At 38.1% G+C, this 24187-nt stretch overlaps 33 non-coding genes across 33 annotated transcripts; 13 read left to right on the plus strand and 20 right to left on the minus strand.

The window, feature by feature from the left end:
* The first annotated feature begins 354 nt into the window (after positions 1 to 354).
* On the plus strand, positions 355 to 427 carry TRNAI-AAU (transfer RNA isoleucine (anticodon AAU)). Its single transcript has one exon. It is a non-coding gene; the product is annotated as a tRNA-Ile (tRNA).
* A 431-nt stretch (positions 428 to 858) lies between these two features.
* Positions 859 to 931, plus strand: TRNAI-AAU (transfer RNA isoleucine (anticodon AAU)). Its single transcript has one exon. It is a non-coding gene; the product is annotated as a tRNA-Ile (tRNA).
* A 367-nt stretch (positions 932 to 1298) lies between these two features.
* Positions 1299 to 1370, minus strand: TRNAP-UGG (transfer RNA proline (anticodon UGG)). Its single transcript has one exon. It is a non-coding gene; the product is annotated as a tRNA-Pro (tRNA).
* A 366-nt stretch (positions 1371 to 1736) lies between these two features.
* TRNAP-UGG (transfer RNA proline (anticodon UGG)) lies at positions 1737 to 1808 on the minus strand. Its single transcript has one exon. It is a non-coding gene; the product is annotated as a tRNA-Pro (tRNA).
* Positions 1809 to 2630: 822 nt separating this feature from the next.
* Positions 2631 to 2702, minus strand: TRNAP-UGG (transfer RNA proline (anticodon UGG)). The gene has a single exon. It is a non-coding gene; the product is annotated as a tRNA-Pro (tRNA).
* Positions 2703 to 3077: 375 nt separating this feature from the next.
* On the minus strand, positions 3078 to 3149 carry TRNAP-UGG (transfer RNA proline (anticodon UGG)). Its single transcript has one exon. It is a non-coding gene; the product is annotated as a tRNA-Pro (tRNA).
* A 983-nt stretch (positions 3150 to 4132) lies between these two features.
* On the plus strand, positions 4133 to 4205 carry TRNAI-AAU (transfer RNA isoleucine (anticodon AAU)). The gene has a single exon. It is a non-coding gene; the product is annotated as a tRNA-Ile (tRNA).
* A 363-nt stretch (positions 4206 to 4568) lies between these two features.
* On the minus strand, positions 4569 to 4640 carry TRNAP-UGG (transfer RNA proline (anticodon UGG)). Its single transcript has one exon. It is a non-coding gene; the product is annotated as a tRNA-Pro (tRNA).
* A 415-nt stretch (positions 4641 to 5055) lies between these two features.
* Positions 5056 to 5128, plus strand: TRNAI-AAU (transfer RNA isoleucine (anticodon AAU)). The gene has a single exon. It is a non-coding gene; the product is annotated as a tRNA-Ile (tRNA).
* A 495-nt stretch (positions 5129 to 5623) lies between these two features.
* On the plus strand, positions 5624 to 5696 carry TRNAI-AAU (transfer RNA isoleucine (anticodon AAU)). The gene has a single exon. It is a non-coding gene; the product is annotated as a tRNA-Ile (tRNA).
* A 363-nt stretch (positions 5697 to 6059) lies between these two features.
* TRNAP-UGG (transfer RNA proline (anticodon UGG)) lies at positions 6060 to 6131 on the minus strand. Its single transcript has one exon. It is a non-coding gene; the product is annotated as a tRNA-Pro (tRNA).
* A 415-nt stretch (positions 6132 to 6546) lies between these two features.
* On the plus strand, positions 6547 to 6619 carry TRNAI-AAU (transfer RNA isoleucine (anticodon AAU)). Its single transcript has one exon. It is a non-coding gene; the product is annotated as a tRNA-Ile (tRNA).
* Positions 6620 to 7050: 431 nt separating this feature from the next.
* Positions 7051 to 7123, plus strand: TRNAI-AAU (transfer RNA isoleucine (anticodon AAU)). Its single transcript has one exon. It is a non-coding gene; the product is annotated as a tRNA-Ile (tRNA).
* Positions 7124 to 7490: 367 nt separating this feature from the next.
* TRNAP-UGG (transfer RNA proline (anticodon UGG)) lies at positions 7491 to 7562 on the minus strand. The gene has a single exon. It is a non-coding gene; the product is annotated as a tRNA-Pro (tRNA).
* A 367-nt stretch (positions 7563 to 7929) lies between these two features.
* TRNAP-UGG (transfer RNA proline (anticodon UGG)) lies at positions 7930 to 8001 on the minus strand. Its single transcript has one exon. It is a non-coding gene; the product is annotated as a tRNA-Pro (tRNA).
* An 822-nt stretch (positions 8002 to 8823) lies between these two features.
* Positions 8824 to 8895, minus strand: TRNAP-UGG (transfer RNA proline (anticodon UGG)). The gene has a single exon. It is a non-coding gene; the product is annotated as a tRNA-Pro (tRNA).
* A 375-nt stretch (positions 8896 to 9270) lies between these two features.
* Positions 9271 to 9342, minus strand: TRNAP-UGG (transfer RNA proline (anticodon UGG)). Its single transcript has one exon. It is a non-coding gene; the product is annotated as a tRNA-Pro (tRNA).
* Positions 9343 to 10215: 873 nt separating this feature from the next.
* On the plus strand, positions 10216 to 10288 carry TRNAI-AAU (transfer RNA isoleucine (anticodon AAU)). The gene has a single exon. It is a non-coding gene; the product is annotated as a tRNA-Ile (tRNA).
* A 979-nt stretch (positions 10289 to 11267) lies between these two features.
* TRNAR-UCG (transfer RNA arginine (anticodon UCG)) lies at positions 11268 to 11339 on the minus strand. Its single transcript has one exon. It is a non-coding gene; the product is annotated as a tRNA-Arg (tRNA).
* Positions 11340 to 11753: 414 nt separating this feature from the next.
* Positions 11754 to 11826, plus strand: TRNAI-AAU (transfer RNA isoleucine (anticodon AAU)). Its single transcript has one exon. It is a non-coding gene; the product is annotated as a tRNA-Ile (tRNA).
* A 364-nt stretch (positions 11827 to 12190) lies between these two features.
* TRNAP-UGG (transfer RNA proline (anticodon UGG)) lies at positions 12191 to 12262 on the minus strand. The gene has a single exon. It is a non-coding gene; the product is annotated as a tRNA-Pro (tRNA).
* Positions 12263 to 12634: 372 nt separating this feature from the next.
* On the minus strand, positions 12635 to 12706 carry TRNAP-UGG (transfer RNA proline (anticodon UGG)). The gene has a single exon. It is a non-coding gene; the product is annotated as a tRNA-Pro (tRNA).
* An 874-nt stretch (positions 12707 to 13580) lies between these two features.
* On the plus strand, positions 13581 to 13653 carry TRNAI-AAU (transfer RNA isoleucine (anticodon AAU)). Its single transcript has one exon. It is a non-coding gene; the product is annotated as a tRNA-Ile (tRNA).
* Positions 13654 to 14455: 802 nt separating this feature from the next.
* Positions 14456 to 14527, minus strand: TRNAR-UCG (transfer RNA arginine (anticodon UCG)). Its single transcript has one exon. It is a non-coding gene; the product is annotated as a tRNA-Arg (tRNA).
* Positions 14528 to 14941: 414 nt separating this feature from the next.
* On the plus strand, positions 14942 to 15014 carry TRNAI-AAU (transfer RNA isoleucine (anticodon AAU)). Its single transcript has one exon. It is a non-coding gene; the product is annotated as a tRNA-Ile (tRNA).
* A 367-nt stretch (positions 15015 to 15381) lies between these two features.
* TRNAP-UGG (transfer RNA proline (anticodon UGG)) lies at positions 15382 to 15453 on the minus strand. Its single transcript has one exon. It is a non-coding gene; the product is annotated as a tRNA-Pro (tRNA).
* A 370-nt stretch (positions 15454 to 15823) lies between these two features.
* Positions 15824 to 15895, minus strand: TRNAP-UGG (transfer RNA proline (anticodon UGG)). The gene has a single exon. It is a non-coding gene; the product is annotated as a tRNA-Pro (tRNA).
* A 1471-nt stretch (positions 15896 to 17366) lies between these two features.
* On the minus strand, positions 17367 to 17438 carry TRNAR-UCG (transfer RNA arginine (anticodon UCG)). The gene has a single exon. It is a non-coding gene; the product is annotated as a tRNA-Arg (tRNA).
* A 414-nt stretch (positions 17439 to 17852) lies between these two features.
* On the plus strand, positions 17853 to 17925 carry TRNAI-AAU (transfer RNA isoleucine (anticodon AAU)). The gene has a single exon. It is a non-coding gene; the product is annotated as a tRNA-Ile (tRNA).
* Positions 17926 to 18292: 367 nt separating this feature from the next.
* On the minus strand, positions 18293 to 18364 carry TRNAP-UGG (transfer RNA proline (anticodon UGG)). The gene has a single exon. It is a non-coding gene; the product is annotated as a tRNA-Pro (tRNA).
* Positions 18365 to 18735: 371 nt separating this feature from the next.
* Positions 18736 to 18807, minus strand: TRNAP-UGG (transfer RNA proline (anticodon UGG)). The gene has a single exon. It is a non-coding gene; the product is annotated as a tRNA-Pro (tRNA).
* Positions 18808 to 19404: 597 nt separating this feature from the next.
* TRNAI-AAU (transfer RNA isoleucine (anticodon AAU)) lies at positions 19405 to 19477 on the plus strand. The gene has a single exon. It is a non-coding gene; the product is annotated as a tRNA-Ile (tRNA).
* A 368-nt stretch (positions 19478 to 19845) lies between these two features.
* Positions 19846 to 19917, minus strand: TRNAP-UGG (transfer RNA proline (anticodon UGG)). The gene has a single exon. It is a non-coding gene; the product is annotated as a tRNA-Pro (tRNA).
* Positions 19918 to 24187: the final 4270 nt, after the last annotated feature.

Raw genomic sequence — 24187 nt, forward strand, 5'->3', positions numbered from 1 at the left:
GGTAAGTGGGTCAAGAAAAGAAACAACTTCGACTTGATAATGTGCAAGTAAGTATAAAAAATATTTATATAAGACAAAGTATATCACTTTAAATATAATCCGAAGGCAAAGTGCTTGCTATATTTTTTACACTGACTTATACTGACTTGAAAACTGGACATTTCAAGTACCGTTTGAATTCATGAATTAAATAAGTATGTCAATAAATAAGTAATGCAAACACGAAGCGTGAGCTTACCTTTTCCGACACGATGGGCTTAACCTGAAAGGTTTGCTTTTTTTGCCATCTCTTAGTCTCAATATCATGTTCATTTTAAAATTTTCTTCAGAGTACTCCCTCTAGGTGCAGCGATCGGTCTGTTAGCTCAGTCGGCAGAGCATCGTGCTAATAACGCGAGGGTCATGAGTTCGAGCCTCATATAGACCATCAGCTAATTTCCATTTTCCCATTCTTTTTAGGGTTGGAGGTAACATTGGTAGATTGATTGATAAATACTTCACTTCACTTCAAATTTTAAACAATAATTAGAAATAAAGGCGAAATATAAGGCTGTAATAAACCTCCTCGAATAAATGAATAAACGATAATTTACATTAATACAAAATTTAAAATATGTAAATGTATATCACTTGACAAATAATCCAAGCGCAAAGTGCTTGCTATTACATACATATATTTTTAATACTGATTAATACTGACTTGAATGTCAATAAATAATTCGAACGCGAAGCGTGAGCTTACATTTTTTTATAACGATGTGCCTAATTTGAAAGTTTTGCTTTTTTGCCAACTCGCAGTCTCATTATCATGATCATTTTATAATTTTCTTCAGAGTACTCCCTCTAGGTGCAGCGATCGGTCTGTTAGCTCAGTCGGCAGAGCATCGTGCTAATAACGCGAGGGTCATGAGTTCGAGCCTCATATAGACCATCAGATTCTATTTTTTCCTATTTTTAGAGGGGGTGAATGTTGGTACTCATCTCCATGAAACAATCAAAGATAAGGAAAGGGTGTGACGAATCCCCTGGCACCATCGACAAGGACCACTGACAGCATGCAATGCCTGACCTGACACCCATACATTTTCTTTTGAACGACGATCATTATGGGAAAAGTAGGATTGTAAAAGAAAGAACAATGATGACGAAAGGCCCCATTAATTCCAAACATTAAAATTCATATTTCAAAGTTTTATAACCACATTTCCAAAATATTTGGAGTGACGGATAAATATGTCGCATGGGTTTTAGGAGATCTCAGTCGATGAGAACGCTTGAGAAGGAAAAGAAAAACAAAAGGGCTTGTCCGGGAATCGAACCCGGGGCCTCTCGCACCCAAAGCGAGAATCATGCCACTAGACCAACAAGCCTCACCTGATTCCGATGCAAACCCAATACTCTGAAGTCGAATTCAATTTTACACCATTTTGTTGTAGATTGACATAAATGTCCATGGCAACACATGACGCTAACCCCCTCCCCCTCCATATGAACATAATAAACTTTAAGGTGACACATAGAATAATGAATTCTGATCGCGTTTCGCGTTTGCATTGCCTGCTTAAATGAAAACCATATATATATCACAATAATACAAAATAAAAAAAATGAAATTTACAATTCCAAATGTTGCAACCAATCAAAATTTCCTAAATATTTGGAGAGACGAAGAGCCTGCCTATCATGGACAGCTTACTCTTCAGGAGATGAGACAGAGAAGGAAAAATAATGCATAAGGGCTTGTCCGGGAATCGAACCCGGGGCCTCTCGCACCCAAAGCGAGAATCATGCCACTAGACCAACAAGCCTCATCTGGTTCCATTTGTAAAACCTCATCTGCTCTTATTTTCTTCTTGTTTCATTTTATTTGGTAAGTGGGTCAAGAAAAGAAACAACTTCGACTTGATAATGTGTAAGTAAGTATAAAAAAATCTTTATATAAGACAAAGTATATCACCTTTTTACACTGACTAATACCGACTTGAAAACTGGACATTTCAAGCACCGTTTGAATTCATGAATTAAATAAGTATGTCAATAAATAAGTAATGCAAACACGAAGCGTGGGCTAACCCTTTTCCTACACGATGGGCTTAACATGAAAGGTTTGCTTTTTTTGCCAAGTCTAAGTCTCAATATCATCTTTATTTTATAATTTTCTTCATAGTAATCCCTCATTGAGCAGCAATCGGTCTGTTAGCTCAGTCGGCAGAGCATCGTGCTAATAACGCGAGGGTCATGAGTTCGAGCCTCGTATAGACCATCACCTGCTCTGTTTTTTTTATTTTTCGAGGGGATGAATGTTGGTACTCTTCTCCTTAAAACAATAAAAGATAAGGAAAAGGGTGTGGCGAGACCCCTGGCACCATCGACAAGGACCACTGACGCCATGCAATGCCTGCCACCCATACATTTTCTTTTGAACGACGATCATGATATGGTATGGGAAAATTGGGATTATAAAATATAGAACAATGATGACGGAAGGCCCCGTTGATTCCAAAAATTGAAATTCATATTTCAAAGTTTTTTAACCATATTTCCAAAATATTTGGAGTGACGAATATATATGTCGCATGATTTTTTGGAGATATCAGTCGATTAGACTGAGAAGGAAAAATAATGCGTAGGGGCTTATCCGGGAATCGAACCCGGGGCCTCTCGCACCCAAAGCGAGAATCATGCCACTAGACCAACAAGCCTCATCTGGTTCCGATGCAAACCCAATACCCTAAAGTCCAATATAATTTTTCCACCATTTATGTTTTAGATTGACATAAATGTCCATGGCAACTCATGATGCTAACCCCCTCCCCCTCCATATGAATATAAACTTTGAAGGTTATGGGTTATCACATAGAATAATGAATTTTGATCGCGCTTCGTGTTCGCATCGCCTGCTTAAATGAGAACCATATCTCACTATAATAAAAAAAAAAATATAAAAAATTGAAGTTCCTTTTCCAAATTTAGCAACCAAATTAAACTTCCAAAATATTTGTAGAGACAAAGAGCCTGCCTATCATGGACAGTTTACTCTTCAGGAGATGAGACAGAGAAGGAAAAATAATGCATAAGGGCTTGTCCGGGAATCGAACCCGGGGCCTCTCGCACCCAAAGCGAGAATCATGCCACTAGACCAACAAGCCTCATCTGATTCCATTTGTCAAACCTCCTCTGCTCTTATTTTCTTCTTGTTTCATTTTATTTGGTAAGTGGGTCAAGAAAAGAAACAACTTCGACTTGATAATGTGTAAGTTAGTATAAAAAATATTTATATAAGACAAAGTATATCACTTTAAATATAATCCGAAGGCAAAGTGCTTGCTATATTTTTTACACTGACTTATACTGACTTGAAAACTGGACATTTCAAGCACCGTTTGAATTCATGAATTAAATAAGTATGTCAATAAATAAGTAATGCAAACACGAAGCGTGAGCTTACCTTTTCCGACACGATGGGCTTAACCTGAAAGGTTTGCTTTTTTTGCCAACTCTTAGTCTCAATATCATGTTCATTTTAAAATTTTCTTCAGAGTACTCCCTCTAGGTGCAGCGATCGGTCTGTTAGCTCAGTCAGCGGAGCATCGTGCTAATAACGCGAGGGTCATGAGTTCGAGCCTCATATAGACCATCAGCTAATTTCCATTTTCCCATTCTTTTTAGGGTTGGAGGTAACATTGGTAGATTGATTGATAAATACTTCACTTCACTTCAAATTTTAAGCAATAATTAGAAATAAAGGCGAAATATAAGGCTGTAATAAACCTCCTCGAATAAATGAATAAACGATAATTTACATTAAAGGCGAAATATAAGGCTGTAATAAACCTCCTCGAATAAATGAATAAACGATAATTTACATTAATACAAAATTTAAAATATGTAAATGTATATCACTTGACAAATAATCCAAGCGCAAAGTGTTTGCTATTACATACATATATTTTTAATACTGATTAATACTGACTTGAATGTCAATAAATAATTCGAACGCGAAGCGTGAGCTTACATTTTTTCTATAACGATGTGCCTAATTTAAAAGTTTTGCTTTTTTGCCAACTCGCAGTCTCATTATCATGATCATTTTATAATTTTCTTCAGAGTACTCCCTCTAGGTGCAGCGATCGGTCTGTTAGCTCAGTCGGCAGAGCATCGTGCTAATAACGCGAGGGTCATGAGTTCGAGCCTCATATAGACCATCAGATGCTATTTTTCTTTTTTTTTAGAGGGGGTGAATGTTGGTACTCATCTCCATGAAACAATCTAAGATAAGGAAAAGGGTGTGACGAGACCCCTGGCACCATCGACAAGGACCACTGACAGCATGCAATGCCTGCCACCCATACATGTTCTTTTGAACGATGATCATTATGGGAAAAGTGGGATTGTAAAAGAAAGAGCAATGATGACGAAAGGCCCCATTAATTCCAAACACTAAAATTCATATTTCAAAGTTTTATAACCACATTTCCAAAATATTTGGAGTGACGAATATATATGTCGCATGGGTTTTAGGAGATCTCAGTCGATGAGAACGCTTGAGAAGGAAAAGAAAAACAAAAGGGCTTGTCCGGGAATCGAACCCGGGGCCTCTCGCACCCAAAGCGAGAATCATGCCACTAGACCAACAAGCCTCATCTGTTTCCATTTGTCAAACCTCCTCTGCTCTTATTTTCTTCTTGTTTCATTTTATTTGGTAAGTGGGTCAAGAAAAGAAACAACTTCGACTTGATAATGTGCAAGTAAGTATAAAAAATATTTATATAAGACAAAGTATATCACTTTAAATATAATCCGAAGGCAAAGTGCTTGCTATATTTTTTACACTGACTTATACTGACTTGAAAACTGGACATTTCAAGTACCGTTTGAATTCATGAATTAAATAAGTATGTCAATAAATAAGTAATGCAAACACGAAGCGTGAGCTTACCTTTTCCGACACGATGGGCTTAACCTGAAAGGTTTGCTTTTTTTGCCATCTCTTAGTCTCAATATCATGTTCATTTTAAAATTTTCTTCAGAGTACTCCCTCTAGGTGCAGCGATCGGTCTGTTAGCTCAGTCGGCAGAGCATCGTGCTAATAACGCGAGGGTCATGAGTTCGAGCCTCATATAGACCATCAGCTAATTTCCATTTTCCCATTCTTTTTAGGGTTGGAGGTAACATTGGTAGATTGATTGATAAATACTTCACTTCACTTCAAATTTTAAGCAATAATTAGAAATAAAGGCGAAATATAAGGCTGTAATAAACCTCCTCGAATAAATGAATAAACGATAATTTACATTAAAGGCGAAATATAAGGCTGTAATAAACCTCCTCGAATAAATGAATAAACGATAATTTACATTAATACAAAATTTAAAATATGTAAATGTATATCACTTGACAAATAATCCAAGCGCAAAGTGTTTGCTATTACATACATATATTTTTAATACTGATTAATACTGACTTGAACGTCAATAAATAATTCGAACGCGAAGCGTGAGCTTACATTTTTTCTATAACGATGTGCCTAATTTAAAAGTTTTGCTTTTTTGCCAACTCGCAGTCTCATTATCATGATCATTTTATAATTTTCTTCAGAGTACTCCCTCTAGGTGCAGCGATCGGTCTGTTAGCTCAGTCGGCAGAGCATCGTGCTAATAACGCGAGGGTCATGAGTTCGAGCCTCATATAGACCATCAGATGCTATTTTTCTTTTTTTTTAGAGGGGGTGAATGTTGGTACTCATCTCCATGAAACAATCTAAGATAAGGAAAAGGGTGTGACGAGACCCCTGGCACCATCGACAAGGACCACTGACAGCATGCAATGCCTGCCACCCATACATGTTCTTTTGAACGATGATCATTATGGGAAAAGTGGGATTGTAAAAGAAAGAGCAATGATGACGAAAGGCCCCATTAATTCCAAACACTAAAATTCATATTTCAAAGTTTTATAACCACATTTCCAAAATATTTGGAGTGACGAATATATATGTCGCATGGGTTTTAGGAGATCTCAGTCGATGAGAACGCTTGAGAAGGAAAAGAAAAACAAAAGGGCTTGTCCGGGAATCGAACCCGGGGCCTCTCGCACCCAAAGCGAGAATCATGCCACTAGACAAACAAGCCTCATCTGTTTCCATTTGTCAAACCTCCTCTGCTCTTATTTTCTTCTTGTTTCATTTTATTTGGTAAGTGGGTCAAGAAAAGAAACAACTTCGACTTGATAATGTGCAAGTAAGTATAAAAAATATTTATATAAGACAAAGTATATCACTTTAAATATAATCCGAAGGCAAAGTGCTTGCTATATTTTTTACACTGACTTATACTGACTTGAAAACTGGACATTTCAAGTACCGTTTGAATTCATGAATTAAATAAGTATGTCAATAAATAAGTAATGCAAACACGAAGCGTGAGCTTACCTTTTCCGACACGATGGGCTTAACCTGAAAGGTTTGCTTTTTTTGCCATCTCTTAGTCTCAATATCATGTTCATTTTAAAATTTTCTTCAGAGTACTCCCTCTAGGTGCAGCGATCGGTCTGTTAGCTCAGTCGGCAGAGCATCGTGCTAATAACGCGAGGGTCATGAGTTCGAGCCTCATATAGACCATCAGCTAATTTCCATTTTCCCATTCTTTTTAGGGTTGGAGGTAACATTGGTAGATTGATTGATAAATACTTCACTTCACTTCAAATTTTAAACAATAATTAGAAATAAAGGCGAAATATAAGGCTGTAATAAACCTCCTCGAATAAATGAATAAACGATAATTTACATTAATACAAAATTTAAAATATGTAAATGTATATCACTTGACAAATAATCCAAGCGCAAAGTGCTTGCTATTACATACATATATTTTTAATACTGATTAATACTGACTTGAATGTCAATAAATAATTCGAACGCGAAGCGTGAGCTTACATTTTTTTATAACGATGTGCCTAATTTGAAAGTTTTGCTTTTTTGCCAACTCGCAGTCTCATTATCATGATCATTTTATAATTTTCTTCAGAGTACTCCCTCTAGGTGCAGCGATCGGTCTGTTAGCTCAGTCGGCAGAGCATCGTGCTAATAACGCGAGGGTCATGAGTTCGAGCCTCATATAGACCATCAGATTCTATTTTTTCCTATTTTTAGAGGGGGTGAATGTTGGTACTCATCTCCATGAAACAATCAAAGATAAGGAAAGGGTGTGACGAATCCCCTGGCACCATCGACAAGGACCACTGACAGCATGCAATGCCTGACCTGACACCCATACATTTTCTTTTGAACGACGATCATTATGGGAAAAGTAGGATTGTAAAAGAAAGAACAATGATGACGAAAGGCCCCATTAATTCCAAACATTAAAATTCATATTTCAAAGTTTTATAACCACATTTCCAAAATATTTGGAGTGACGGATAAATATGTCGCATGGGTTTTAGGAGATCTCAGTCGATGAGAACGCTTGAGAAGGAAAAGAAAAACAAAAGGGCTTGTCCGGGAATCGAACCCGGGGCCTCTCGCACCCAAAGCGAGAATCATGCCACTAGACCAACAAGCCTCACCTGATTCCGATGCAAACCCAATACTCTGAAGTCGAATTCAATTTTTACACCATTTTGTTGTAGATTGACATAAATGTCCATGGCAACACATGACGCTAACCCCCTCCCCCTCCATATGAACATAATAAACTTTAAGGTGACACATAGAATAATGAATTCTGATCGCGTTTCGCGTTTGCATTGCCTGCTTAAATGAAAACCATATATATATCACAATAATACAAAATAAAAAAAATGAAATTTACAATTCCAAATGTTGCAACCAATCAAAATTTCCTAAATATTTGGAGAGACGAAGAGCCTGCCTATCATGGACAGCTTACTCTTCAGGAGATGAGACAGAGAAGGAAAAATAATGCATAAGGGCTTGTCCGGGAATCGAACCCGGGGCCTCTCGCACCCAAAGCGAGAATCATGCCACTAGACCAACAAGCCTCATCTGGTTCCATTTGTAAAACCTCATCTGCTCTTATTTTCTTCTTGTTTCATTTTATTTGGTAAGTGGGTCAAGAAAAGAAACAACTTCGACTTGATAATGTGTAAGTAAGTATAAAAAAATCTTTATATAAGACAAAGTATATCACCTTTTTACACTGACTAATACCGACTTGAAAACTGGACATTTCAAGCACCGTTTGAATTCATGAATTAAATAAGTATGTCAATAAATAAGTAATGCAAACACGAAGCGTGGGCTAACCCTTTTCCTACACGATGGGCTTAACATGAAAGGTTTGCTTTTTTTGCCAAGTCTAAGTCTCAATATCATCTTTATTTTATAATTTTCTTCATAGTAATCCCTCATTGAGCAGCAATCGGTCTGTTAGCTCAGTCGGCAGAGCATCGTGCTAATAACGCGAGGGTCATGAGTTCGAGCCTCGTATAGACCATCACCTGCTCTGTTTTTTTTATTTTTCGAGGGGATGAATGTTGGTACTCTTCTCCTTAAAACAATAAAAGATAAGGAAAAGGGTGTGGCGAGACCCCTGGCACCATCGACAAGGACCACTGACGCCATGCAATGCCTGCCACCCATACATTTTCTTTTGAACGACGATCATGATATGGTATGGGAAAATTGGGATTATAAAATATAGAACAATGATGACGGAAGGCCCCGTTGATTCCAAAAATTGAAATTCATATTTCAAAGTTTTTTAACCATATTTCCAAAATATTTGGAGTGACGAATATATATGTCGCATGATTTTTTGGAGATATCAGTCGATTAGACTGAGAAGGAAAAATAATGCGTAGGGGCTTATCCGGGAATCGAACCCGGGGCCTCTCGCACCCAAAGCGAGAATCATGCCACTAGACCAACAAGCCTCATCTGGTTCCGATGCAAACCCAATACCCTAAAGTCCAATATAATTTTTCCACCATTTATGTTTTAGATTGACATAAATGTCCATGGCAACTCATGATGCTAACCCCCTCCCCCTCCATATGAATATAAACTTTGAAGGTTATGGGTTATCACATAGAATAATGAATTTTGATCGCGCTTCGTGTTCGCATCGCCTGCTTAAATGAGAACCATATCTCACTATAATAAAAAAAAAAATATAAAAAATTGAAGTTCCTTTTCAAGATTTAGCAACCAAATTAAACTTCCAAAATATTTGTAGAGACGAAGAGCCTGCCTATCTTGGACAGTTTACTCTTCAGGAGATGAGACAGAGAAGGAAAAGTAATGCATAGGGGCTTGTCCGGGAATCGAACCCGGGGCCTCTCGCACCCAAAGCGAGAATCATGCCACTAGACCAACAAGCCTCATCTGATTCTATTTGCCAAACCTCCTATCCTCTTATTTTCTTCTTGTTTTATTTTATTTGGTAAGTGGGTAAGGAAAAGAAACAACTTCGACTTGATAATATGTAAGTTAGTATAAAATATATTTATATGAACAACATTACCCCCTTTATTTATTTATTTTTTATTCGACAAGATTTCTTTTGGGTGTGTATACTTTGATATTCAGCATACTTTATAAGCGAAAGACTGATAAATTAATAGAGATATATTACATACATCGAATAAATGTACTGGATGTCTCTTTGGGTACATTTTATCATTTAATTCACTCCCATCTTTCCATATCAGAGTACCCTCCATGAGCAGCGATCGGTCTGTTTACTCAGTCGACAGAGCATCGTGCAAATAACGCGAGGGTCATGAGTTCGAGCCTCATATAGACCATCAGCTGACTTCCATTTTCCTCTAGCTTCCTGGAGGTAGATTGATTGATACTCCACTTCACTTCAAAGTTTAAACAATACAATTACAAATTAAGGCGAAATATTAGGCTGTAATGAACCTCCTGGAAAGGTTCCCTTAAATAAATGTATAAATGATGAATTATAGTAATACAAAATTTAAAATGTGTAAATTTATATCACTTTAAAATAATCCGAAGTCAAAGTGCTTGCTATATTTTTTCACTGACTAATACTGACTTGTAAATTGGACATTTCAAGCACCGTTTGAATTCATGAATTAAATAAGTAATGCAAACACGAAGCGTGAGCTTACCTTTTCCGACACGATGGGCTTAACCTGAAAGGTTTGCTTTTTGCCAACTCTCAGTCTCAATATCATGTTCATTTTATAATTTTCTTCAGAGAACTCCTTCCATGAGCAGCGAACGGTCTGTTAGCTCAGTCGGCAGAGCATCGTGCTAATAACGCGAGGGTCATGAGTTCGAGCCTCATATAGACCATCAGCTGCTATTTTTTCCCTTATTTTTAGAGTGGTGAATGTTGGTACTGCTATGGATGAAACGATCAAAAGATACGGAACTGGGGGTGACGAGAACCCGGGCACCATCGGCAAGGATGCCGCCTATACATTTTCTTTTTTAATGACGATCATGTTTCTTGATAATGGTAGAGGAAAAGTATACATATAATAAAAAGAATGACCATGATGATAGGCTTCAATAATTTCAAACATTGAAATTCATATTTCAAAGTTTCATAACCACATTTCAACAAATATTTGGAGTGTCGAATCCTGTATATATACAGGGGCCGCGATACAGTTTTCAAAGTGGGGGGGCTGAGCCAAAAGTGGGGGGGGGGGCTGACCATGCTAAAAATCACAATCATATGGTCATTTTTAAGTTTTTGTACACGGTTTTGGAAAAAATGGGGGGCTGCAGCCCCCCCCCCCAGCCCCCCGGTTCCGCGGCCCCTGATATATGTCGCAAGGTTTACTTTTCAAGAGCTCTCAGCCGATGAGAACGCTTGAGACATGCGAGAAGGAAAAGAAATGCGAAAGGGCTTGTCCGGGAATCGAACCAGGGGCCTCTCGCACCCAGAGCGAGAATCATGCCACTAGACCAACAAACCTCGCTTTATTCTGATGCAAACGCAGTACTCTGAAGTCAAATTCAATTTTTACACCATTTTTTAGATCAACAAAAATTTCAATGACAACACATTACGCTACCCCCCCCCCATTTGAACATAATTATATAAATTTAAGGATACCACTTATTCTGATCGCGTTTCGCGTTCGCATTGCCTGCTTGAATGAGAACCATATCTCACAATAATCAAAAATTCAAAAAATGAACTTTACATTTCCAAATTTTCCAACAATTCAATTTCCAAAATATTTGGAGAGACGAGAAGCTTGTCTGTCTTGAAAAGTTTCTTCTTCAGAATATTGGGCAGAGAAGGAAAAGTAATGCAAGAGGGCTTGTCCGGGAATCGAACCCGGGCCCCCTCGCAACGAAAGCGAGAATCATGCCACTAGACCAACAAGCCTCACCTGATTCTTTTTGCCAAAACTCCTCTGCTTTTTTTTCTTCTTGTTTAATTTTTATTGGTAAGTGGGTCAAGAAAAGAAACAACTTCGACTTGATAATGTGTAAGTTAGTAAAAAACATATTTATATAAGACAAAGTATATCACTTTAAAAATAATCCGGAGGCAAAGTGCTTGTTATATTTTTTTACACTGATTAGCTGACTTGAAAACTGGACATTTCAAGCACCGTATGAATTCATGAATTAAAGAAGTATGTCAATAAATAAATTATGCAAACACGAAGCGTGAGCTTACCTTTTCCGACACGATGGGCTTAACCTGAAAGGTTTGCTTTTTTGCCAACTCTCAATCTCAATATCATGTTCATTTTATATAATTTTCTTCAGAGTAATCTCTCTATGAGCAGCGATCGGTCTGTTAGCTCAGTCGGCAGAGCATCGTGCTAATAACGCGAGGGTCATGAGTTCGAGCCTCATATAGACCATCACCTGCTCTGTTTTCTTTATTTTTCGAGGGGGTGAATGTTGGTACTCATCTCCATAAAACAATAAAAGATAAGGAAAAGGGTGTGACGAGACCCCTGGCACCATCGACAAGGACCACTGACGCCATGCAATGCCTGCCACCCATACATTTTCTTTTGAACGACGATCATATGGTATGGGAAAATTGGGATTATAAAATATAGAACAATGATGACGGAAGGCCCCATTGATTCCAAAAATTGAAATTCATATTTCAAAGTTTTTTAAACACATTTCCAGAATATTTGGAGTGACGAATATATATGTCGCATGATTTTTTGGAGATATCAGTCGATTAGACTGAGAAGGAAAAATAATGCGTAGGGGCTTGTCCGGGAATCGAACCCGGGGCCTCTCGCACCCAAAGCGAGAATCATGCCACTAGACCAACAAGCCTCATCTGGTTCCGATGCAAACCCAATACCCTAAAGTCCAATATATTTTTTCCACCATTTATGTTTTAGATTGACATAAATGTCCATGGCAACTCATGATGCTAACCCCCTCCCCCTCCATATAAATATAAACTTTGAAGGTTATGGGTTATCACATAGAATAATGAATTTTGATCACGCTTCGCGTTCGCATCGCCTGCTTAAATGAGAACCATATCTCACTATAATTAAAAAAATATAAAAAATTGAATTTCCTTTTCCAAATTTAGCAACCAAATTAAACTTCCAAAATATTTGTAGAGACGAAGAGCCTGCCTATCTTGGACAGTTTACTCTTCAGGAGATGAGACAGAGAAGAAAAAGTAATGCATAAGGGCTTGTCCGGGAATCGAACCCGGGGCCTCTCGCACCCAAAGCGACAATCATGCCACTAGACCAACAAGCCTCATCTGATTCTATTTGCCAAACCTCCTCTCCTCTTTTTTTCTTCTTGTTTTATTTTATTTGGTAAGTGGGTAAGGAAAAGAAACAACTTCGACTTGATAATATGTAAGTTAGTATAAAATATATTTATATAAAACAACATTACCCCCTTTATTTATTTATTTTTTATTCGACAAGATTTTTTTTGGGTGTGTATACTTTGATATTCAGCATACTTCATAAGCGAAAGACTGATAAATTAATAGAGATATATTACATACATCGAATAAATGTACTGGATGTCTCTTTGGGTACATTTTATCATTTAATTCACTCCCATCTTTCCATATCAGAGTACCCTCTATGAGCAGCGATCGGTCTGTTTACTCAGTCGACAGAGCATCGTGCAAATAACGCGAGGGTCATGAGTTCGAGCCTCATATAGACCATCAGCTGACTTCCATTTTCCTCTAGCTTCCTGGAGGTAGATTGGTTGATACTCCACTTCACTTCAAAGTTTAAACAATACAATTACAAATTAAGGCGAAATATTAGGCTGTAATGAACCTCCTGGAAGGGTTCCCTTAAATAAATGTATAAATGATGAATTATAGTAATACAAAATTTAAAATGTGTAAATTTATATCACTTTAAAATAATCCGAAGTCAAAGTGCTTGCTATATTTTTTCACTGACTAATACTGACTTGTAAATTGGACATTTCAAGCACCGTTTGAATTCATGAATTAAATAAGTAATGCAAACACGAAGCGTGAGCTTACCTTTTCCGACACGATGGGCTTAACCTGAAAGGTTTGCTTTTTGCCAACTCTCAGTCTCAATATCATGTTCATTTTATAATTTTCTTCAGAGAACTCCTTCCATGAGCAGCGAACGGTCTGTTAGCTCAGTCGGCAGAGCATCGTGCTAATAACGCGAGGGTCATGAGTTCGAGCCTCATATAGACCATCAGCTGCTATTTTTTCCCTTATTTTTAGAGTGGTGAATGTTGGTACTGCTATGCATGAAACGATCAAAAGATACGGAACTGGGGGTGACGAGAACCCGGGCACCATCGGCAAGGATGCCGCCTATACATTTTCTTTTTTAATGACGATCATGTTTCTTGATAATGGTAGAGGAAAAGTATACATATAATAAAAAGAATGACCATGACGATAGGCTTCAATAATTTCAAACATTGAAATTCATATTTCAAAGTTTCATAACCACATTTCAAAAAATATTTGGAGTGTCGAATCCTGTATATATATGTCGCAAGGTTTACTTTTCAAGAGCTCTCAGCCGATGAGAACGCTTGAGACATGCGAGAAGGAAAAGAAATGCGAAAGGGCTTGTCCGGGAATCGAACCAGGGGCCTCTCGCACCCAAAGCGAGAATCATGCCCCTAGACCAACAAGCATCATTTTATTCTGATGCAAACGCAGTACTCTGAAGTCAAATTCAATGTTTACACCATTTTTTAGATCACCAAAATTTTCAATGACAACACATTACGCTACCCCCCCCCCCCTTGAACATAATTATATAAATTTAAGGTTATCACTTATTCTGATCGCGTTTCGCGTTCGCATTGCCTGCTTAAATGAGAACCATATCTCAAAATAATCAAAAATTCAAAAATTGAACTTTACATTTCCAAATTTTCCAACAATTCAATTTCCAAAATATTTGGAGAGACGAGAAGCTTGTCTGTCTTGAAAAGTTTCTTCTTCGGAATATTAGACAGAGAAGGAAAAGTAATGCAAGAGGGCTTGTCCGGGAATCGAACCCGGGCCCCCTCGCAACGAAAGCGAGAATCATGCCACTAGACCAACAAGCCTCACCTGATTCTTTTTGCCAAAACTCCTCTGCTTTTTTTTCTTCTTGTTTAATTTTTATTGGTAAGTGGGTCAAGAAAAGAAACAACTTCGACTTGATAATGTGTAAGTTAGTAAAAAACATATTTATATAAGACAAAGTATATCACTTTAAAAATAATCCGGAGGCAAAGTGCTTGCTATATTTTTTTACACTGATTAGCCGACTTGAAAACTGGACATTTCAAGCACCGTATGAATTCATGAATTAAAGAAGTATGTCAATAAATAAATTATGCAAACACGAAGCGTGAGCTTACCTTTTCCGACACGATGGGCTTAACCTGAAAGGTTTGCTTTTTTGCCAACTCTCAATCTCAATATCATGTTCATTTTATATAATTTTCTTCAGAGTAATCCCTCTATGAGCAGCGATCGGTCTGTTAGCTCAGTCGGCAGAGCATCGTGCTAATAACGCGAGGGTCATGAGTTCGAGCCTCATATAGACCATCAGCCGCTCTGTTTTTTTATTTTTCGAGGGGTTGAATGTTGGTACTCATCTCCAGAAAACAATAAAAGATAAGGAAAAGGGTGTGACGAGACCCCTGGCACCATCGACAAGGACCACTGACGCCATGCAATGCCTGCCACCCATACATTTTCTTTTGAACGACGATCATGATATGGTATGGAATAATTGGGATTATAAAATATAGAACAATGATGACGGAAGGCCCCATTGATTCCAAAAATTGAAATTCATATTTCAAAGTTTTTTTAACCCCATTTCCAAAATATTTGGAGTGACTAATATATATGTCGCATGATTTTTTGGAGATATCAGTCGATTAGACTGAGAAGGAAAAATAATGCGTAGGGGCTTGTCCGGGAATCGAACCCGGGGCCTCTCGCACCCAAAGCGAGAATCATGCCACTAGACCAACAAGCCTCATCTGGTTCCGATGCAAACCCAATACCCTAAAGTCCAATATAATTTTTCCACCATTTATGTTTTAGATTGACATAAATGTCCATGGCAACTCATGATGCTAACCCCCTCCCCCTCCATATAAATATAAACTTTGAAGGTTATGGGTTATCACATAGAATAATGAATTTTGATCACGCTTCGCGTTCGCATCGCCTGCTTAAATGAGAACCATATCTCACTATAATAAAAAATATAAAAAATTGAATTTCCTTTTCCAAATTTAGCAACCAAATTAAACTTCCAAAATATTTGTAGAGACGAAGAGCCTGCCTATCTTGGACAGTTTACTCTTCAGGAGATGAGACAGAGAAGGAAAAGTAATGCATAAGGGCTTGTCCGGGAATCGAACCCGGGGCCTCTCGCACCCAAAGCGACAATCATGCCACTAGACCAACAAGCCTCATCTGATTCTATTTGCCAAACCTCCTCTCCTCTTTTTTTCTTCTTGTTTTATTTTATTTGGTAAGTGGGTAAGGAAAAGAAACAACTTCGACTTGATAATATGTAAGTTAGTATAAAATATATTTATATAAAACAACATTACCCCCTTTATTTATTTATTTTTTATTCGACAAGATTTTTTTTGGGTGTGTATACTTTGATATTCAGCATACTTCATAAGCGAAAGACTTTACAAATTAAGGCGAAATATAAGGCTGTAATGAACCTCCTGGAAAGGTTCCCTTAAATAAATGTATAAATGATGAATTATAGTAAGACAAAATTTAAAATGTGTAAATTTATATCACTTTAAAATAATCCGAAGTCAAAGTGCTTGCTATATTTTTTCACTGACTAATACTGACTTGTAAATTGGACATTTCAAGCACCGTTTGAATTCATGAATTAAATAAGTAATGCAAACACGAAGCGTGAGCTTACCTTTTCCGACACGATGGGCTTAACCTGAAAGGTTTGCTTTTTGCCAACTCTCAGTCTCAATATCATGTTCATTTTATAATTTTCTTCAGAGAACTCCTTCCATGAGCAGCGAACGGTCTGTTAGCTCAGTCGGCAGAGCATCGTGCTAATAACGCGAGGGTCATGAATTCGAGCCTCATATAGACCATCAGCTGCTATATTTTCTTATTTTTAGAGTGGTGAATGTTGGTACTGCTATGCATGAAACGATCAAAAGATACGGAACTGGGGGTGACGAGAACCCGGGCACCATCGGCAAGGATGCCGCCTATACATTTTCTTTTTTAATGACGATCATGTTTCTTGATAATGGTAGAGGAAAAGTATACATATAATAAAAAGAATGACCATGACGATAGGCTTCAATAATTTCAAACATTGAAATTCATATTTCAAAGTTTCATAACCACATTTCAAAAAATATTTGGAGTGTCGAATCCTGTATATATATGTTGCAAGGTTTACTTTTCAAGAGCTCTCAGCCGATGAGAACGCTTGAGACATGCGAGAAGGAAAATAAATGCGAAAAGGCTTGTCCGGGAATCGAACCAGGGGCCTCTCGCACCCAAAGCGAGAATCATGCCCCTAGACCAACAAGCATCATTTTATTCTGATGCAAACGCAGTACTCTGAAGTCAAATTCAATGTTTACACCATTTTTTAGATCACCAAAATTTTCAATGACAACACATTACGCTACCCCCCCCCCCCCCTTGAACATAATTATATAAATTTAAGGTTATCACTTATTCTGATCGCGTTTCGCGTTCGCATTGCCTGCTTAAATGAGAACCATATCTCAAAATAATCAAAAATTCAAAAATTGAACTTTACATTTCCAAATTTTCCAACAATTCAATTTCCAAAATATTTGGAGAGACGAGAAGCTTGTCTGTCTTGAAAAGTTTCTTCTTCGGAATATTAGACAGAGAAGGAAAAGTAATGCAAGAGGGCTTGTCCGGGAATCGAACCCGGGCCCCCTCGCAACGAAAGCGAGAATCATGCCACTAGACCAACAAGCCTCACCTGATTCTTTTTGCCAAAACTCCTCTGCTTTTTTTTCTTCTTGTTTAATTTTTATTGGTAAGTGGGTCAAGAAAAGAAACAACTTCGACTTGATAATGTGTAAGTTAGTAAAAAACATATTTATATAAGACAAAGTATATCACTTTAAAAATAATCCGGAGGCAAAGTGCTTGCTATATTTTTTTACACTGATTAGCTGACTTGAAAACTGGACATTTCAAGCACCGTATGAATTCATGAATTAAAGAAGTATGTCAATAAATAAATTATGCAAACATGAAGCGTGAGCTTATCTTTTCCGACACGATGGGCTTAACCTGAAAGGTTTGCTTTTTTGCCAACTCTCAATCTCAATATCATGTTCATTTTATATAATTTTTTTCAGAGTAATCCCTCTATGAGCAGCGATCGGTCTGTTAGCTCAGTCGGCAGAGCATCGTGCTAATAACGCGAGGGTCATGAGTTCGAGCCTCATATAGACCATCAGCCGCTCTGGTTTTTTTATTTTTCGAGGGGGTGAATGTTGGTACTCATCTCCAGAAAACAATAAAAGATAAGGAAAAGGGTGTGACGAGACCCCTGGCACCATCGACAAGGACCACTGACGCCATGCAATGCCTGCCACCCATACATTTTCTTTTGAACGACGATCATGATATGGTATGGAATAATTGGGATTATAAAATATAGAACAATGATGACGGAAGGCCCCATTGATTCCAAAAATTGAAATTCATATTTCAAAGTTTTTTAACCACATTTCCAAAATATTTGGAGTGACGAATATATATGTCGCATGATTTTTTGGAGATATCAGTCGATTAGACTGAGAAGGAAAAATAATGCGTAGGGGCTTGTCCGGGAATCGAACCCGGGGCCTCTCGCACCCAAAGCGAGAATCATGCCACTAGACCAACAAGCCTCATCTGGTTCCGATGCAAACCCAATACCCTAAAGTCCAATATAATTTTTCCACCATTTATGTTTTAGATTGACATAAATGTCCATGGCAACTCATGATGCTAACCCCCTCCCCCTCCATATAAATATAAACTTTGAAGGTTATGGGTTATCACATAGAATAATGAATTTTGATCACGCTTCGCGTTCGCATCGCCTGCTTAAATGAGAACCATATCTCACTATAATAAAAAAATATAAAAAATCGAATTTCCTTTTCCAAATTTAGCAACCAAATTAAACTTCCAAAATATTTGTAGAGACGAAGAGCCTGCCTATCTTGGACAGTTTACTCTTCAGGAGATGAGACAGAGAAGGAAAAGTAATGCATAAGGGCTTGTCCGGGAATCGAACCCGGGGCCTCTCGCACCCAAAGCGACAATCATGCCACTAGACCAACAAGCCTCATCTGATTCTATTTGCCAAACCTCCTCTCCTCTTTTTTTCTTCTTGTTTTATTTTATTTGGTAAGTGGGTAAGGAAAAGAAACAACTTCGACTTGATAATATGTAAGTTAGTATAAAATATATTTATATAAAACAACATTACCCCCTTTATTTATTTATTTTTTATTCGACAAGATTTTTTTTTGGGTGTGTATACTTTGATATTCAGCATACTTCATAAGCGAAAGACTTTACAAATTAAGGCGAAATATAAGGCTGTAATGAACCTCCTGGAAAGGTTCCCTTAAATAAATGTATAAATGATGAATTATAGTAAGACAAAATTTAAAATGTGTAAATTTATATCACTTTAAAATAATCCGAAGTCAAAGTGCTTGCTATATTTTTTCACTGACTAATACTGACTTGTAAATTGGACATTTCAAGTACCGTTTGAATTCATGAATTAAACAAGTAATGCAAACACGAAGCGTGAGCTTACCTTTTCCGACACGATGGGCTTAACCTGAAAGGTTTGCTTTTTGCCAACTCTCAGTCTCAATATCATGTTCATATTATAATTTTCTTCAGAGAACTCCTTCCATGAGCAGCGAACGGTCTGTTAGCTCAGTCGGCAGAGCATCGTGCTAATAACGCGAGGGTCATGAGTTCGAGCCTCATATAGACCACCAGCTGCTATATTTTCTTATTTTTAGAGGGGGTGAATGTGGTACTATTCTCGAGGAAACGATTAAAAGGTAAGGAAACGAATGTGGCGAGACCCCGGGCACCATCGACCAGGACCACTGACGCCATGTAATGCCTGCCCCCATACAATTTCTTTTGAACGACGTCACGATGATGATATGGTTTTGGAAAAGTGGGATTGTAAAAGAATGAACAATCATGACAATGATGACGAAAGGCCCCATTAATTCCAAACATTAAAATTCATATTTCAAAGTTTTATAACAACATTTACAAAATATTTGGAGTGACGAAGCGTATGTTTGCGAGATCTCAGTCGATTAGACTGAGAAGTAAAAATAATGCGTTGGGGCTTGTCCGGGAATCGAACCCGGGGCCTCTCGCACCCAAAGCGAGAATCATGCCACTAGACCAACAAGCCTTACTTGCTTCTTTTTGTCAAACCACCTCTGCTTTTATTTTCTTCTTATTTCATTTTATTTGGTAAGTGTGCCAAGAAAAACAACTTCGACTTGATAATGTAAGTTAGTATAAATCATAAATTATGTAAGGCAATATTACCCCCTTATCTAATTGATTTTTTCCACTTGATTTTGTGTGTGTGTGTGTGTACTTTGACATTCAGCATGCTTCAGTTTGTTGCATTTTTGAGCGAGAGACTGTTAAATTGATGGAGATATATTCCATACATCGTATAAATGTATATATCTCTTTTGGTACATTTTTATCATTTAATTCACTCCCTATCTTTCCATATAAGAATACTCCTTTATGAGCAGCGACTGGTCTGTTAGCTCAATCCGCAGAGCATCGTGCTAAGAAGGCGAGGGTCATGAGTTCGAGTCTCATATAGACCATCAGCTGACTTCTGTTTTACCCTAGCTTCCTTTTTTTTTAGGGTTGAAGGTAATAATGGTAGATTGATTGATATATACTCAACTGCACTTCAAATTTCAAACAATAAAATTACTGCCTTTATGTGCAGCGATCGGTCTGTTAGCTCAGTCGGCAGAGCATCGTGCTAATAATAGTCTAGGAGATAGGGGGCTTTATTCAGAATTTTTGGTGGGGAAGGTTTGACAGGCTTATCCGGGGTAAAATTGTGTGCTGATTCCAAAAATGTCAGTCTTATTGACCGTACTCACGACATTTTAGCCATTTTGGCCAATTATTGACCAAAAATGACCAATTTGACCACTCTTTGGAAAATGGTCCCTTAACAGATTGCTTTTGTAACCACATCCAATTAAAAGGGTCTATCCTAAGCAAAAATGCACCCAGATTCCAAATAAAGTGGTTTCATTTTCCAAATCACACTAGAAGTGGTCATTTTGGCCATGTTTTGACCAAAAATGACAATTTTCATGATTTTTTTGTCCGAAATGTGTTACAAACATTGATCAGAACAAAGATTGGATGTCTTTAGAAATCCACATTTATTTTTAAAATGTGCGCTGGATCATAACAATCAACCTCATATTATTTATTCTGTCAGTTTTGACCTATAACGGTCATTTTGGGTACTTCAGACATAAACTGACCATTCGCGCAGTTATGCATTATAAACTGTGCAAATCGACAGGAATTTGAGGTTTTCAGCATGTATCTTCTTAATGGAATTGCATTTAAAGATCTATCCTGTGTATAATTTTATGCTGATTCCAAATATATCACTCTTAATGACCCTATTCAAAAGATTATGGTCATTTTGGCCACTTATGTCCCTCAAAATGACCAATAACATCAGTTCAATTTATCAAAATATATGTCGAATGTTACCATAATCGTTACAAGGGTGTGCTGTGACACCAAGCATTGGTTTATTATATCTTTAAATTGAACATCATGAGAGTATTTTGACCTTATGTAACTTATTCCATCAGTTTTGACCTATGAGGGCCATTTTGGGCACTTTAGACATAACTGACCAGTCGCGCAGTTTTACATTTGAAGCGGGGGTTGGTTTATAAGATGAAATGGTAATAAGCCAATCTCCACTTACCGACTTTATGCGTGTAGAGATCCGACAGACAATCCTCCAATATAACAAAGTGTTCCAATTATTGCACAATCCCAATGACACAAAATCACACAAGATTATATCACAAAAAATAACTTGGCTAGCACAAGCGGTATTTGGATTTTCTCTTAGTGAAAATAACGGAGAAAAAAGGGTAGTACGCAAATTTGAAATGGTATGCTGTGGAAGATGCAATGGATGAATTTGCTCCAAGTGAGATGATGGAATCCACAAATGTATTAAGTTATTTGACGACGTTCTCAAGACACGTGTTTACTGAAGAAGAAAACTTTGAGAAGTGTGTTCAGAAAAGAAAGTAGTAGTTTTCATCCCAAATGTGATGTAGGATGTAAACAAAGAGAGAGGGGAGAGAGAGGTACCAATTCAGAGAATTTATAGTGAGTCACAGGTGAGTGTGCTGTGTGAGGGTCATTATTGACCACTTGTTGGCATGTTTATTGCTAAGGAGTGGAAGTAACTGGTATCCAAGGGTAATGTCCTCTCGAAGATGATGAGTAATAGAAGGCAAAGTTGAGAAATGAAAAAGGATGAAATTTGGAAAATACTACATCAGCCCCCTCCTAGATCGTTGAATAAAATGAAACGGTCGATAACAAAGAAAATAGTAATAGTCCAAATGAAGAAAATAATTTCTCAATTAAAATGAAGGACTTGAACAAAGCGCTTTGGAAAATGCACTTTTCGACCTGAACGAGTTTGTCTGATTTCAGGCTCGGTAGATGATGAAGAAGGAGTGATGGAGGGAGGCGTAGGCTTAGTGGTTGGTGTAGTAGTCACTTGAGAAGGTTTAGGGTTTTCAGGAGTAGATAAGCTAGGTTGAACAGTGGTTGGAACGGTTGTTGAAATGGGTGGTTCCAAATATGCTGGTTTCAGACGGTCGAGACTGATAGTTTCATGTTTTCCTTTGAGTAGGATGGTGAAAAACTTATCAGCTCGCTTGATGACTTGATATGGGCCATCATAGGGTGGTTGAAGGGGTTTCTTGACAGCATCATGACGCACAAAGACATGGGTGCATGATGTGAGATCAGGGTGGACCTGTGGTTTGCGATGCTGAATACGAGTGGGCTGAGGTTTGAGGTTCTCCATTTGTTTTCTCAGTCGATGGATATAGTTGCTAGGGTCCAAATCACAATCTTTCTGATTAGGTGCTACAAACTGACCTGGCAATCTTAAAGTTGTTCCATATACCAGCTCAGCAGCGCAACATCCCAAATCAGATTTGACTGCAGTTCGAATTCCAAGCATGACGAGAGGGAGAGTTTCAGTCCATCGTGAAGAAGGTGTAGTTTTGAGTGACGCTTTAAGTTGCCGATGAAAGCGCTCAACCAGTCCATTTGATGCAGGATGATAAGATGTAGTTCGAATTCTAGAGCTACCAAGAAGATGAGTTAGAGCTTGAAAGAGTGAAGATTCGAATTGTCGACCTCTATCGGTAGTGATGGTTGAGGGAGCACCGAAACGAGATACCCAGTGTGAAATGAATGCTCGGGCAACTGTCTCAGCTGATATGTCGGGAATAGGCATTGCCTCAGGCCATCGGGTGAAACGGTCAACACATGTGAGAAGATATGCATTGCCATTTGAAGGAGGAAGTGGTCCCACGAGATCGATATGAATGTGATCGAATCTAGCATCAGGTGTTGAAAAGGTACCTATCGGTGTCTTGGTGTGACGGTGTACTTTACAACGTTGACACTGTATGCAAGTTTTGGTCCAATTTCGAACATCTTTGTTAATTCCAGGCCAAACAAATCTGTCTGTGATGAGTTTTTGGGTAGCATTGATGCCAGGGTGAGATAGGTTGTGAAGAGCATCAAATACAACTCGTCTGAATTTAGATGGGATGTAAGGTCGAGGATTGGTAGTTGAAGTATCGCATAGGATAGTAGAGTCAGAGATAGGAAGAGGTAGAGGTTCGAGTTTGAGCGAGGTTGAAGTGAGTTGTTTGAGTTCCTCGTCAACCTCCTGGGCAGCGGCGATGGCATTGAAATCAATGGTAGGAGTTGAAGTGAGGGAGTTGATTTCCATGCGAGATAGAGCGTCTGCCACTACATTGTGTTTTCCACTAATATGCCTTATATCTGTGCTGAATTGAGATATGTAGTCTAGGTGTCTGACTTCGCGTGGTGAATACCTGTCAGGTCTAGCATTAAAGGCATGAGTGAGAGGTTTGTGATCAGTATAGATGAAGAATTGTCGTCCTTCAAGTGCATGTCTGAAGTGACGAATAGTGAGATACACAGAGAGAAGTTCACGTCCGAATGTGCTATATCTTGTCTCAGCTGGCTGCAGGCGTTTTGAGAAGAAGGCGATGGGTTGCCAGTCATCGTCAATGTGTTGCTGCAACACACCTCCAACAGCAACATCTGATGCATCCACCATAATGCAGAGTGGGGCATTAGGTTTTGGGTGTGAAAGGAGAGTAGCTTGAGCGAGAGCTGTTTTCACTGAGTTGAATGCATTTAGGGCTGTATCATCGAGATGGATTGCTTTGTTTTTCTGCTTGCATGCCAATAGATCGGTGAGTGGTTGAGTGAGAGTTGCACAATCAGGAATGAAGCGACGATAGAAATTGACTAGTCCTAGAAATTCTCTGAGTTTGCGAAGAGAATCAGGAACAGGGAAATCGTTGATGACTTTGACTTTC

The sequence above is a fragment of the Lytechinus pictus genome, chromosome 12, assembly GCF_037042905.1.
Source record: "Lytechinus pictus isolate F3 Inbred chromosome 12, Lp3.0, whole genome shotgun sequence".
NCBI lineage: Eukaryota > Metazoa > Echinodermata > Echinoidea > Temnopleuroida > Toxopneustidae > Lytechinus > Lytechinus pictus.